Below are 13,751 nucleotides of genomic sequence, written 5' to 3' on the forward strand. Positions count from 1 at the left end.
TTTCACCCCCCAGGTTTTTCTCCTGACAAATGTACGCTCTGTCAATCCTTCCATTTATTTTCCTTGAAAGTGTGAATTATGACAATGTTCAGGTGTTTTATCTAAGCATATTACAGACATTGGATGTACGGACATCAATTTATTGCACTTTTCTTCCACAGTATTGATTAATAGGAAACTATCTCCATTGCGTAGCCCTAGGTTCTGGAAAAGGATATTTTTTTCCTAGGAATCATCCACTCAAACTATAAATGTACAGATATGCTATCATGGCACATCTTATGCAAAGATGATGGGAAGGAGGAAATTCTTGCTACTTAAAACCTTCCTGTGTTTTTTGCATATCTTCTTGAGTTGGATCTCAAAGATGGAAACCAATCAGTCCCTCAGTGGTATAATTTTAAACCATATAGTGAAATATGCTTTAAACAAGTAAAAAGTAGTAATAATTTCATCCTGAAATTAAAATCTCCATGGGAGTTTGTCTTCCGTGGCCCTGTTTATACATCTTTTTTGTCTCTTGTGCTGTTCCATGTCCGAAACAATGCATGGTGCCCAAGGAGATTGTGGTTTGAAGAGAACAAGCAAAAACTGGAAGTCTCTGAAGTGGAAGAAGAGCTGGGGTGAAGCAGTCCTTGAAGAAACTGAAGGGACCATTGGGTCATTTCCTTCAGTCCCAAAATATCTCCTTAGTGGTTCACCACCAACAGATGGGAAGACATTGTGTGGCAGATCCTCTAGTCACTGTGCCAGAGTAAAGAAAGTGAAAATCATGTCTAGCACACCTTGTGTTATTAAAAGCCTAGTCTGTCTTTCATGGTATAGCAAGCCCTGTGTGCATCTCAAAGCTGAGGGTTTGGCTTGTGTCAGGACTTGAAGCTTATCAGCTCACCAGCTTGGTTGTATCAGGAGGCAGGAAAGCTTGTTGCAGTGTTGAAGGATGAGCAGTAAATCAGGATGTAAAAGAAAGAAAAGAACCTCATCCCACAAACAGGTGACTGTGAGAGTCCAAAGCCCTTCTGTGACTGGAGCAAATGCTGATACTTCTCATGGGATGCTGTAGCTGGGCCTTCTCACAGGACTCAATAACTCTGCAACTTCCTCTCATGGCTGAGTGCAAGCAAGTAAGAAATCTACCTTTTCTGTCAATCAGAGCTTCCCCAAGTAACAGCAGAAGGATGGAATTGGTAGGATTCTTGGCAGTTTTGCTGCTGCCCATAAGATACTGATTATCATTAATGAGTCTTATTGATTTCACTGTGTGGCTCCTTGGGAACAGGAGAAGCCTGTCTGCAGACTCAGAAACACAGCGTGGCACTGGGTCATATTTGGAAAGTTATCTGTGCAATCACAAAGGCTGGATTTTTATTTTTTTGGCTGCTGCTGTTTTGTTTCATTCAAATTAAAGGCCAGATTCTGCAGAAGCGGATGATTTCAAGAGCCACATCCTTCCCCAGGCTCATCAGGAAATCATTCCACTTACCACTGGTGAGTAGGTGAGTGGGTTTCTTGAGCCCTCACAGAAGCTGTATTCTCAGCTTCACGAAAAGGAGTTGTAATGTGACAAGCATCTCTTGGGGATCTTTGGGCTTGATGCTTTCAAGACAGCCTGGTTTTTGTTTGTTTTGGTATTGGATAGCTTTGGCTGCTGCATTGCTCCACCCACCCAGTGTGCTCTTTGCCCTGCCGTCTTAGTAGCAATCCTTGTTATAAGGTATGGAAATGCAATCTCCAGAGTCAAAGCCTGAACTGAAGGCCAGTGTGTGTGGAAGGATTCCCCCTTTACCTAGACATTATGTCTCCAGCTTATCCTCCCTCCGCCCCCCTAGCCCTGGCAAGGAATGCCAGCAAAACCAAGTGTTGTTTGTTTGTATTTTGCTATGAAAGTGAAAATAGGAAAGTTACTGTGCTTGCTTTTTTATTTTTATTTTTTTTTTAACAAAACAGATATTTCCCAACAATTTTCCTCTCTTGGTTGAAAGCCCGTAATTTCTGTCAAAACACCCATCATGCAGTCAACTCTTTAGCTGTACTCAGGCCACCAGTGGCATCCTGTTGCCTGTACTGAGATTTGAGTCCACAGAGGGGTTTCAGCTCCCAGAGTAACTCAGGGGTGAGGAAAGCAAGATCTTGGGATTAACTTCATCCTCTCCCCACAAGTTGTTGTCTTAAATTGTAAAAAACAAATAAGGAAAACTAACTCCCCTTGCAGATAGTCCTGTTTAAAACTAGACAGTGCTTTTCCCTACACTCCTTGTTTCAGTGTTGTGAATGGCAGTGTCTCCAGACAAGAGTGACTGCAGCCCAGTGACATTTATCCTCTGTTAATCAGTTACTTGGCACAGGCTTCTACGTTTCAGCCTGCACTTCTTGGGATCACACTGGATTTTTGACCTGTGAGAACTCTGCTTTGAAGGGACAGCTTGATCCTTAAGCCCATTAGCCAGATGCCAGCCCTGGCTGAGGTGATGACGAGTACCTCTGGGCACAGTCTGGTGCTAGTTCTGCACTGCCAGACATGTCCTTCCATGGGGCAAAACCCCACAGCTCTGAGGAGGGTGGGCTCCCCCTCAAAGATATCTCCCCTGGTTCCCAGCCTTATGCACAATCCCTTTCCTGTTAGTGTGGAAGGGAGGGGAGGGGTTTAACTCCTCAGCAGCTGGAGTTCTGGTACCATGTAGGGGCACGGTGCCATGCCTGCTGGCATACTGACTTGATCCGGTGTGGCAAGTCCCCTTTACCTAGGTTCCTGAAGGAACCCGTGGCCATGGCAAATGCTTGGAAAACTTCCCACATGATTTGCAGAGCTGCCCTCGGAGTGAGGCCATCTTAGTCTGTTTAAAAGTAAAAAAAAAAAAAAAGTATAAAATGGAAACATTCCTTCTCTCCCCTATCTCCTTATCTCACATTTAAAAGTAAAGGAAGTAGAATGCTTTAAAGTAGCTTTGTTTCTATGGATTAAATGAATTGAAATACAGCTTCTTCTCCCCTTGATTTTCTGCCCTTCTCCAGGTAAAGAGCTGGTGCATTGAAATATTGACTATCATTAGTCTGAGATTTGGATTTTTTTCATCTCCTGATAAAGCACAGTTCTTTTTTCAGTTACCATCAACCCTCTATCATAGCTGCTCCTGTGTAACATTTCCCCTTTGATATGACAATGACTTTGTACAGGGGAAGGACCTTTACCGGAAGAAGAATTGTTTCAAGAATTGATGAAGGGTGAAAAGAAATTGGCAGCATATCATTTAAAAGAAAGAAAAGGAAAGGAAGGAGAGGAAAGACATCACATCTTGGCATAGCGAGAAAGGGGGAGGGAGACAGCTCTGTGAAGGCAGGGGAGAGCATTGCTAACAGGCCAGCTTAAAGCCCTCCTAACAATGTGCAGTTGCTCTCCCCAGCTCTTCCATTGATTTCCTCCTGCCCTCCACAGGCCTGGCTGCAGTTAAACCTTGTGTCCTCCAAGTGATGCTGAACCGAATCAGATTTTGCTTTTAGTTGTTCGATCAGATTTTCCTTCCTTGAGCTCAGAAGGCACACTTGGGACTTCATAGTAATTGCCTCCCCACGCTGAACTGCTGATACCTTTATTGGATTGGCGTAGGGTTTCAGAGGACTGTGTTTAACATGCAGTGAGCCGCAGCAATGCAAACAGCTCCGGTGTTTAAACAAGCATCCATTAGGCCAGGAAACAAGACGGTGCCAGCCCATTTGGTGCTCTTTAATGCTGGCAGCTTAAGGGGAGCGGTGCAGCAGGGCTTGCCGGGGGGAAGGGAGTGGGCAGGATGGAGGAGACACAAATGCAGTGTCAGGAAAACAAGCAGAGCATCTCTGTAGGTTTGTGAGAAATGAGCCAGGCGGGAGGGGGGAGCTTGCGACTGGGGACATGTACAAAGCTCATTAATATCTCATTATGTTCGAATTGCAGTCTCCCAGCAGACTGGCATTAACGTGTGATGTGCTGGAGGAAGGGGCTACAGGAGAGCAGCAGGGATGTTTTAAGCTAGCTTTTTTTTTTTAATTCCTTTTTTTTTTTTCCTTTACATTGAAGAAGTGGAAAAAATAGTGTGTGCAGGGCAAAGTGCCAGCAAACTATGATGTTTTGTGCCGTGGCCCAATACAGTACACTTCATCAGACAAGAACAGTGCTCAGTTGGGCTTATCATAGTAACTGCTAGGATCTTTCAGTATTTCTAGTAAACCTCCTTTATTTATAGGAGCGCTTAAGTCAGCTGTAAAATTTGGCTCAGTGTGAAACCTCCAACATTCAGGATCTCAGCCCAGGATTAATTCCCCCCACCTCCAACAGGACAGATTGGGAAGTGTGCGGGGTACTTTGACATTTTGCTCCCTTTGGTATATTTGTAGTTAGGATGATGCCTGAAAGACTTTTTCACCATGCTCCTGTACCGAAATAGCTTTTGTTTTATCCTTAACTGGAGCATTGCAGTCATTAGCTTATCAGCTGATAAGCTGCAGTCATTAGCTTATCAGCTGACATCAGTGCCTGTACTGGCTTCTGCAGGACCACATACATTTTTCTGATTAAATCTTGGCTGCCATGTTACTGTGAAAATACCCACTAGTTTTAGGGCCAGTTCTTCCTTGACTTTCTATACCTGAACATACAAATCCTCTTAGAAAATAAGAGGCAACTCCCAACAATGGCTTATCCAAGAAAGAGCAATCAAGGACTTGTAGCAGGCTCTCCTTCCTGTGCTCCTAGTTGCTGGGTTCTGTGATTTATCTTCGTCAACTTTAATGGAGAACTGAGTCACAAGAAGGACACAGAATGTACTTCTTTTTGCACTCTGCAGCACTGGACTTCCCTTCAGAAGTGTTTTACTGACATGTAAACCTGTAGGTTTTGCTTTTCAGTAGGTACCTAGTCATGCTACTATTCCATATAAAAATCATTTTAATAGGTGCTGTATTTGAGGAGACCTTTATTGCCAAACTAAGAAAATCATTATTTTGCAACTCCTTTTGTGCTACAAGAGAAAAACAACGGTTAAATTGGCTCCAACTCTTACGAAATGCTTGCAAGGCCATAGATCTTGGTTCAGACTCCGTATTATGTTTGAACGTTATTGCCCAGGCTATTTGTTATATGTTTATCTTTCCTAGTAAACTTTCTTTTGCTTTTATGGAACAATATTGGAGCCCTCCAGTGGCCAAACTAATCATTCTGAGGAATGGAGTTCACGTTCTGCCAAGGAGGTTGATTTTTTTTTTTTCCCTTCCCTATTAAAAAAATTAATTTGGTGATCTTTTTATATTCAGAATTTATGTGGAGCTTTATTTGAGTCATAGCATCATATGAGAAAAGTAAGGAAGTCTAGTAAAAAGAATAAATAGTCTCTTTACATGTCTGGGATCTCCATATATTTATTCTTCCATGTTTTCAAGAATTTAATGAGTTGTTTAAATAAATTCGGTTAGATTACATTTTCTGAGAGGATGACGTGGCTGGTCTGTTCTGTAACAAAGCCTAATTTTTGTACATGACATTGTCATTCCTCTCAGGGGCCTCAGCAGGTTAGAGTCATAGAAGCATAGAATGGTTTGGGTTGGAAGGAACCTTTAAAGGTCATCTAGTTGAACCCTCCTGCAATGAGCAGGTCTTCCACTAGATCAGGTTGCCCAGATCCACACCCAGCCTGGCCTTGAATGTGCCCAGGGATGACACACCCACCACCTCTCTGGGCAACCTGCTCCAGTATTTTACCACCCTCATTGTAAAGAATTTGTTCCTCACATCCAGCCTGAATCACGCCTCTTTTAGTTCAAAACCATTACCCCTTGGGCTATTGCAACAGACCCTACTAAAAAGTGTCTCCCCATCTTTCTTATAGGCCCCTTTTAAGAAGTGAAAGGCCACAATAAGGTCTCCCTGGAGCCTTCTCTTCTCCAGGCTGAACAACCTAAACTCTCTCAGCCTTTCCTCATAGGAGAGACACTCCATCCCTCTGATTATTTTTGTGGTCTCTGGACCCTCTCCAACAGGTCCATATCTCTCCTGCTCCCTTGTCTGCTGTTTCCACTGGTATCTTTCACATTCCATGGCCTTTCACTATGATACCAACTCTGTGTATGGAATAATATCTTTTATTTATATTGTATGCTCTGGATATTAGTAAGAAGAGTTTTCCATATAAAGAGTGTTGAGATCCTCTTGAGTAACAGCTAAAATTGCTTACTTAACCCTTCTCATGTTTGGTGTGACAGTTATCACAGTTCTTCCTTTTAGATACCAAACTGCAATAATAGTCTTTAGGAACCAGAAATCAGATAGGTAGGTCATAGTTGTGTCGTGGAGCTGGGGTTTTTGGGAAGAGGTAGGGGATGACCAGGGGAAGAGGAGAAAGTATGGTCATTTGTTTATCTTTAAATAGGATGACAGCAGTCTGGCATTCAGTCCACGTTCAAAAAGCAGTTAAGCAAGTACTTGAGGTTGTTATTCCTGCACGAACTCCCCTTTATTTAGGGATCACCGGAAATGAGTTTGTACCACTTTGTGTTGTACAGCTGCAGCTTTTATAAAATCATGTACTATCCTCAAAATATTTCCTGAAGAAATAGTACACTGAAAAACTGGTAAAGGGAGGGTTCTGTTTGTTTTATTTTAGTAAAAAGCTTCTAAGTGGCTTTTTTTCTGCAGGCATTGTGGGTATAAGAGCAATTGTACTGGGTCCTCTCTGCAACAGAAGCCAGTAAGCAGAGTGTAAGAAACAGCAGGCACAGTCAGCGTTCCCTGGCATATCTTCCCATTTTCCAGCCATCACAGATCTAAGAACCACTTGCTGAACCTGTCTGTAAGCAGTTTGCTTTTGCAGCCCCCTGCATACATGGAGAAGTTTTCTTCTTGTTCTTGAAGGGTGAGGTGAAAGTGAGGAAAGCTGAGAAACAGCTGCAGCAGAAACTTCTTGGGGGCAAGTTATGCAAATTCCTCTCAGCAGCAGTAGCTGAAATTCCTGGATCAACCCTAGGCTGTTTCCTTTCATGTTTTTTAAGGCTTGTTGAAGGAGATAGATGTCCGGCTCCAAATGACTTTCTGAGGAAACTGCTAATGAGGTCAGTTTTTCTCTTGGCTTTTTCCAAGACCTGTTTTCCAAACACTAGCAGCACTCAGATAGATGGGAGAATATGAATATGCACTGAGGGTGGAAGCAAGAAGAGGCCTTGTAACTGTCAGAAGGAAAGCTAAATGCTCTAGAGCCACTTTGCCTTGTGCAGCCCCATAACTTCTGTGTGAGGCTGTGAGATCTGACCTACGAAAATATGGGAAATCATTACAGGAGAGGAAAAAAGATGGGATTATGCAAGGGGGGAGCATCCCCATCTGCCTGATGCACATTTCATCCTCAGCTCCCACTCCAAAGCTTCCCATCACTGCCTAGAGCTGCTGCCGCTGTTGCTAGCTTGCCACTTGTCACAGCCACCTCTGATGGCTGTTGCCACCCAGATGAGAGCTTCAGGGCCCTGGCAGAGCTATGGGAAGTGCAAGAGGCAGGGACCAGTTGTAGCTTTTAGCCCCTCAAGTGCAGAGCATAAGAGCAGCTTTATATCCCCAGGGACTCTTGCCTGCTTGTGTTTACTAAGTGATGCTGGAGCATAAGCTGGGAATGCCAGGGCACACAAGCTGCCTGCAGCCCTGCTGTGCTGAGGCTGAGAGGCAAATCTGTATGGTCTGTGGCTTAGTCTGAATCCTTGTGGTCTGAACCTCTGCTGACAGTGGCTGTGTGGAGAGACGGCATTTCCAAGAAGGGCGCTGTGCCCTGCTGTGTTCCCCCCACAGCTCCCTAGGGAGCCCTTCTCCAAGCATTCATTTAGTAGCTTGCTGTCTGGTAACATTTCCAGGCCCTCTATGGCAGGATCAGCTTTGGGTAGTTTGTGCTGCTGAGCAGAGACACAGGGAACACCTGAGGGGGAGAAAATGTCTGCTCTAGTTTCAGGGATTGCAGTCCTTTCTCATTAGCAGGAAGAGGAAAAGGCTGCCACTAATTTACTGATGAGTCAGGAAAATACTCAATGTTTGCAGTTGAATGCTTCTAGTATGACTATTGTGGGTCTGAATTTGGAGTTTGTCAATGCCAGGCAGCTTTGGGTTGGGGGGGGGGGGGGGGGAGAGGGAAAGGAAGAAAAAGTAGTGACTTCTGTCCCCAGCCATATTGAGACCACGGTCTCCTGCTAATCCTACAGCCATCAGGACCTACAGCATCCAAGGTTGGTTCTTGGCCTCATGTCTTCCACCTGGCATTGAAAAGAGTCAGACTAGGGCAGCTGTGCATTTTAAAGCTGGGCCCTTAATGTAATTCTGAAATATGCTAATTGCCAGGCTTTTGTTTTCATTTGACAGTTTTGAGAAGCTTAGAAGAAAGGAGGAAAAATAAAGGAGTATTGTAAATAGCCCTAGGAAAAACCTCAGCCTGCTGCCTATGTAATTCCCTTTAAAAAAACTTTCATACTGGGGGAAGCTTTATCACAGCAGATTTGCACACAATCCTGTATGCCTGAGATCTACACAATTTTCCATCATTTCTTAAGCATGCTTGCTCATTGTTAAAGCTGTTACTAAGGTTACTACAACTGTTCTTTAAGAAGGGAGAAGTGCTTGCTTACGCCAAAGCTTGTCTGTATTTCCCTGCTATCTGTGCATCTAATTAAAATTCTTAATTTTTTTCTACTCTAGGGGCTTTGCATAGACCATCATGGTTCTAACAGTACTATTTATCTGGAATTTAAACTCACAGCCCCTCCTGCTATACCTCTTCCCTTATCCTTGCCTCTTTTAAATAATCCAGAAGTGATTAAGCATTTAAGTTACTAAGCAAGCACTTGGAGCTGCACAACCTTCTTCCCCTCGGCGCTACAAGAAAGTAAGACTTTCCAAGAGCAAATATAATATCATAACTGTAGGCCAAACTTTAGGAAGATTTAAAGCTTTTTTCTTACAGTTGAGCAGGACAACTGAAGCCTGTGGAAACGAAACTGGAGGAAAGACCCAACCCACGCAGACAGAAATCTTTATTAAATACAGATGTCAACAGCAGTAGCATGTAATTAGTGCCCTAATTGTGATTGGGCAAATAATGTTGGTAGCTTGGGGAGGATCCAGATGCAGGCATCTGACTGTGGCTGCCTCTCACTGAGCTAGTTACCAAGGCTCCTTTTAATGTCAGTGAAAAGAAAGAGACACTTTTAGAGCATGAGTTGTCTCAGCTTGGTATAGGGGATATGAATTACATCCTTACGAGTCAATTCATTCCAGTCTTTCTTGTCTGCAATATTCTTACGGTGCCTATAGGAGTTTCCAGGCTTTCTGTCCTTTTCATAGCTTGTTTTCCCCCCTTTCTTTTTCTTGAATTGGAAAAGAAACAGAAGCAAAAGCAGCTATTCATCTTGAGAAGATGTATTTTGTATACCTATTTGCTGGCCACAAGATTTGGGAGACCTGAGTTCAGTTCTGATACTGCCCCTGACCTTATATACAGCTTTAGGTAAGCTTCCTGCCCTGCCCTCTTAAGTGAAATTCAGAGGTTTAATATATGTTTGCATCTGAATGTCAGACACCATTTAAGTGCTAAGTGATGGTTTGGGGGGAGGTGTTGACATAACTGTAGTTTTTTTCCTTTTTAGATTCAGCCCACCTCTGTTTTTCTCTGAGACAAAAATCCACATAATTCTGGTAGCAATCCAGGAGTAGTTTATCTCCAGACTAACAGATTAGAAGTGCATTAGTATTAGGTGGCTCACCACTCCTAGAACAAGAGAAAAAGGTGGGAATGAGAAGTCTTCTGAGAAGGAAAATAAGATTAGTGGAAGCCCATTATATGAATGCACAGCTGACTTATGGTGCATTTCTATGGCTTATCTAACAGCAAATTATGATACCTCCAAGGGGTTTAGGAAAGAACTGTAGTATTCTCAATGACTCAGTCTTACCTACAGCATCTAAGAGCAGCAAATGCTTTCTTGTCTTCTTGTGTTTATTTGACACTGTTAAAGGCACAAACTCTCAGTGGTGAATGGGACTTGAAGTGTAAATTTAATTTGTATTAGCTGCTAATATATGCTTAGTATGTATGGATTGCAGAGATAAAAGCCCTTTTGAGTATCATGGGCAACAACTACATGTGCATGTGCATGGATTGCAGAGATAAAAGCCCTTGTGAGTATCATGGGCAACAACTACATGTGCATGTGTGTGGAAAATGCAAGTAACTTTTATTTTTTTTTTCCCCAGAAAAAGGAAAAAGTTAAAAACTGTGCAGAATGAGCATGTACAGGCACATGTAGCATTATGAGTTGTAGTTCCTTCCCTTGGAGGGTTATTTTCAAAATGCACAAACAGGTAAAAGTGCCTGGTAGTATAGTGGTGTGCAGCCACAACTAAGTGGGAATTTGACCTGTTTGGCAGAGCACTGACCACCTTTCTCCTGGCCTTCTTTTTGCTTTATATGAAGACATCTGGAAGCCTTACACACCTTTGGGATTTTGGCAGACTTCATGCCGTTACTACAATGAGTTCAATCCCTCAGTGGCTAGCAGCTTGTGGAACTTGCCTTCAGACAGCCTGCTGCCAGGATACTGTGTTGCTTTAGACAGGCTCTGAGCAGAAAGGAGCACCTTTATAAACAGATGGCTTAAGAAGGCAGATGTGATTCCCCCCTAACAGTAGCTAAGGCTTTACCGAAAGCATCCAATGATAAGATATTCTGGTGATAAGGTATCTGCCCAAGGCAGTTTTAGAAGGAGGGCAGAGCAGGCAAGCAGGGCACATGTATTCAAAAGACTCCGGTTACTGCTGAGGTGTGCCCTTTCCTGCCTGTCAGTGTTGCTCATTTAGATTGAACATGGGCATCTTTTTTTCTTGGTGCCACTCAGACATCAACAAAAGGAAGGCTCTAGGCCAGATGGTTTTACAGTAACTGCTGGCATTTGCTCCTAGCAACCATCTTTCATGGGTGCATTGCAGCCCGTTCCCCAGCACTGGATGTATACTGCACCCATGCCCATGTTAGGCGTCATTATCACATGACAAGCAAATATGCAGGCACGAAACTCAGAGCAAACAATATATGCTCCTTGGGTAGGTTGTCCATGGCTGCTGTCTTTCCTGGGTGCTCCAGCTATGTGAAGGGAGTGAAGAGATTCACTAGATTGCAACAAAGTGCGTCATTTTTAGGATCTGTCCTTTGGGGAAGCATGAAGCCAGTGCACCTGTGCAAATTATATGAATATGCATAATACTCTGTGTATGTGTATTCAGACTATATACAAGGGAGGAATAGATTTATCCTGGATTGGAGTCAGCTGCTGTACATGAAGTAAGGAAGGTAAGACCTGAGCAAAGGTCTTAGTCTGATATTGTTGTTTGTTGCATAAACCATTCTTTGTAATTTAGGTTGCTTAGGGTACTCCCGGTGAAGCCTGTGCTTAATATTGTGCTGAATCACTGCCTTGATTTTTTAGAATCTCTTTTATTTTTTATTTACACTTCATCAGTAGACTTAAATAGTATGGTTGCAGTTCACCCCACACAGCAAGTCAGCCTTGGGAGTCTGTAACTCTGATAACTGCTGGGATCTGGGTGACCAAACATGTACTTTTCCATTAGGTGTTGTTGCGTGCCTTTGTGGGACCCAAGGTCAGCTTGTGGTGAAAGTATTGAAGCAGCAAAGAAATTTGTATGGTTTGCTTGGCCATACTTAGGGCAAAACTGTCATTCAGTGCTGTCTGGCCTTTAGCCTGTGCCAAATAGCTCTCAAACTGTGCTCAGAATAATTCAGAACATGTCTGGGGCATCCTGTATAATCCTTTGACTGCTTGAGCCTTCACAGAGCCTGCACAGATCCTGCACATCTACTAATTTTTTTACAGTACTGGCTATAATTTGTATTGAAAGCAAAAAGGAATGTAAAAAAGAGTTGTTCCATCCAACTTAGTGCCCATCTCTGAAGAAATTTAGGTACAGAAGAAGTGATCTTATCAGTGGACCCCTAACTCCTACTGAGCTTGCCAGGATCTAAGGGCTTCAGCATCTCTCATGACTGGAGTCTGAGTTTTGTACAGGAGTCTTACAAAACTGCTGCTGCATGTCTTCTTTTAAATAGATATGCAAAGGGAAGGCAAACAAGCAGTTCTACCACTGCTGCTCTTTCCTAGAGATGTATCAAGCTGATTCTGCTGAGTAGGGAACAGTTTAGATGAAGGAAAAATCCAGATCCATTTTGGATATTTCTGACATTTTCCCTGTTTTAGAATTTTCAGTTAGTTGTTTGTTGGGTTTTTTTTATGATCTATAGCCTAACACAACTCTAGTTTCAAACTCATCTGTCCCATGGTTGCTTCCTCTCCCTCAGCCCCTTCCCCAAAAGACATGGCTCAGGAACATAATGAGAGTTAGGACTTTGAAAAAATGTGAGTACTAATTCATTAGCATGCGAAAGATTAATTTCCTTCCCTCTTCCCTCTCATGCTTGGGACTCCTTTGCAATGCCTACTGCACTGTTAATGGTTTAACTTGTACTTACATAACCTCCCTCCATCAGAAGTATGTATCCTTGCAAAGAAATCTTCAGGTCACGCGGGTCCTCAGATAAGCTGCACAGGCAGGCGCAGGTGGGGAAAAGGAGGCTATGGAGACAAGCTCTGGGACAAAGCCACCATCTTATTTGCAGCACAGTGTAACTTGTCCTGTGATTGATTCATAGGATTTTTCTCTTTTTTTTTTTTTTGTGTGTGTGCTGGTTGTGGAAATCTGTTAATTCTGATCTTTAAATTATTTTCAAATGGAAGCTTCATTTATGATGATGTTACCCAAAGAGGGTGACTAAAATGTGTATGCTTGAACAGGTACAGTGTACAGGCCATCTGGCTCTCATTTTCTTCCTTTTCTGATTGTATCAAACACTTTGCATGTAGAAGAAGAAAAGCATGACCTTGAACTTAGTTGTGTGGGAGAATCCCAGAAATTACCCCACGTTGATTTGTGGAACTGGAAGATGCTACTTCGTGCAATTGTGGAATAAATAGCCATGTTGACATGAGGTGGTGTTTGTCAGATCACATCAGTGAAATGAATGGGAGACAGCCATACTGTTTCTGAATTCAGCCTTCTGACAGCTTGCTGTTGGATTCTAGAGATCGTACATCAGACAGGCTTTGGTAATAATAGAGGCTGAATAGAAGCTTGTAGCCCATGGAAACCAACAGTGTCATCGGAGGAGTACTATTGTGCCTCCACCATCCCTTGTCTCTTCTGGTTCCTTCCTTGGAGTTTCTCTAAGAACATTCTGAAGAATGTGTGTAGGTAGTTTGCTTCTCTAAGCATAGGAAGGGCTTTATCTTCACAGCAGTTAGACAAAATTTTAGTCATTTGGTTCGGAAGCCATAAACATAGCTCATAGCCTCTGCTTTCCTTCATCATTAAGGCACTGGTAGGATGTGTCGGAGAGCTGCTGCTTCTTTTCAGAGCACAAGAACACTTTTCTGTCCCAGACATCCTTTTACTGGGCAGGCAGGGTGCCACCAGCACACCTTACTAGCTTGTTATGACTTGTGCCCATCCAAGGGCAAGATTTTACTCAGGAGACTGTTTCTAGTGTCACGTAATACAATTTGAAGAGCTCGTAAGTAGTGAATGAGTAGCTATAGTGCATATGCAGAAATGCTGGATACAGAATCATAGAATCAACTAGGTCAGAAAAGGCATTTAAAATCATCAAGTCCAGCCATTACCCCAGGAC

General features: G+C 43.0%; 1 protein-coding gene across 3 annotated transcripts in view; it reads left to right on the top strand.

The window, feature by feature from the left end:
- Positions 1-13,751, top strand: part of MAML3 (mastermind like transcriptional coactivator 3) — a 252,978-nt gene that overhangs the window by 139,760 nt on the left and 99,467 nt on the right. The window contains exon 1 of one of the 3 annotated variants that reach the window (XM_061442188.1): positions 1,263-1,496. The exons of the other annotated variants lie outside the window; for them this stretch is intronic. The gene's annotated coding sequence lies outside the window, so the exon portion shown is untranslated. Of the gene's footprint in view, positions 1-1,262; positions 1,497-13,751 lie in introns of those variants that run through there. 3 annotated transcript variants of the gene reach the window in all.

Source organism: Pezoporus flaviventris, unplaced genomic scaffold (genome assembly GCF_033815535.1).
Source record: "Pezoporus flaviventris isolate CSIRO_AGI_PZ_B2104156 unplaced genomic scaffold, CSIRO_AGI_Pfla_v1 ptg000002l, whole genome shotgun sequence".
NCBI classification, from domain to species: Eukaryota; Metazoa; Chordata; class Aves; order Psittaciformes; family Psittacidae; genus Pezoporus; species Pezoporus flaviventris.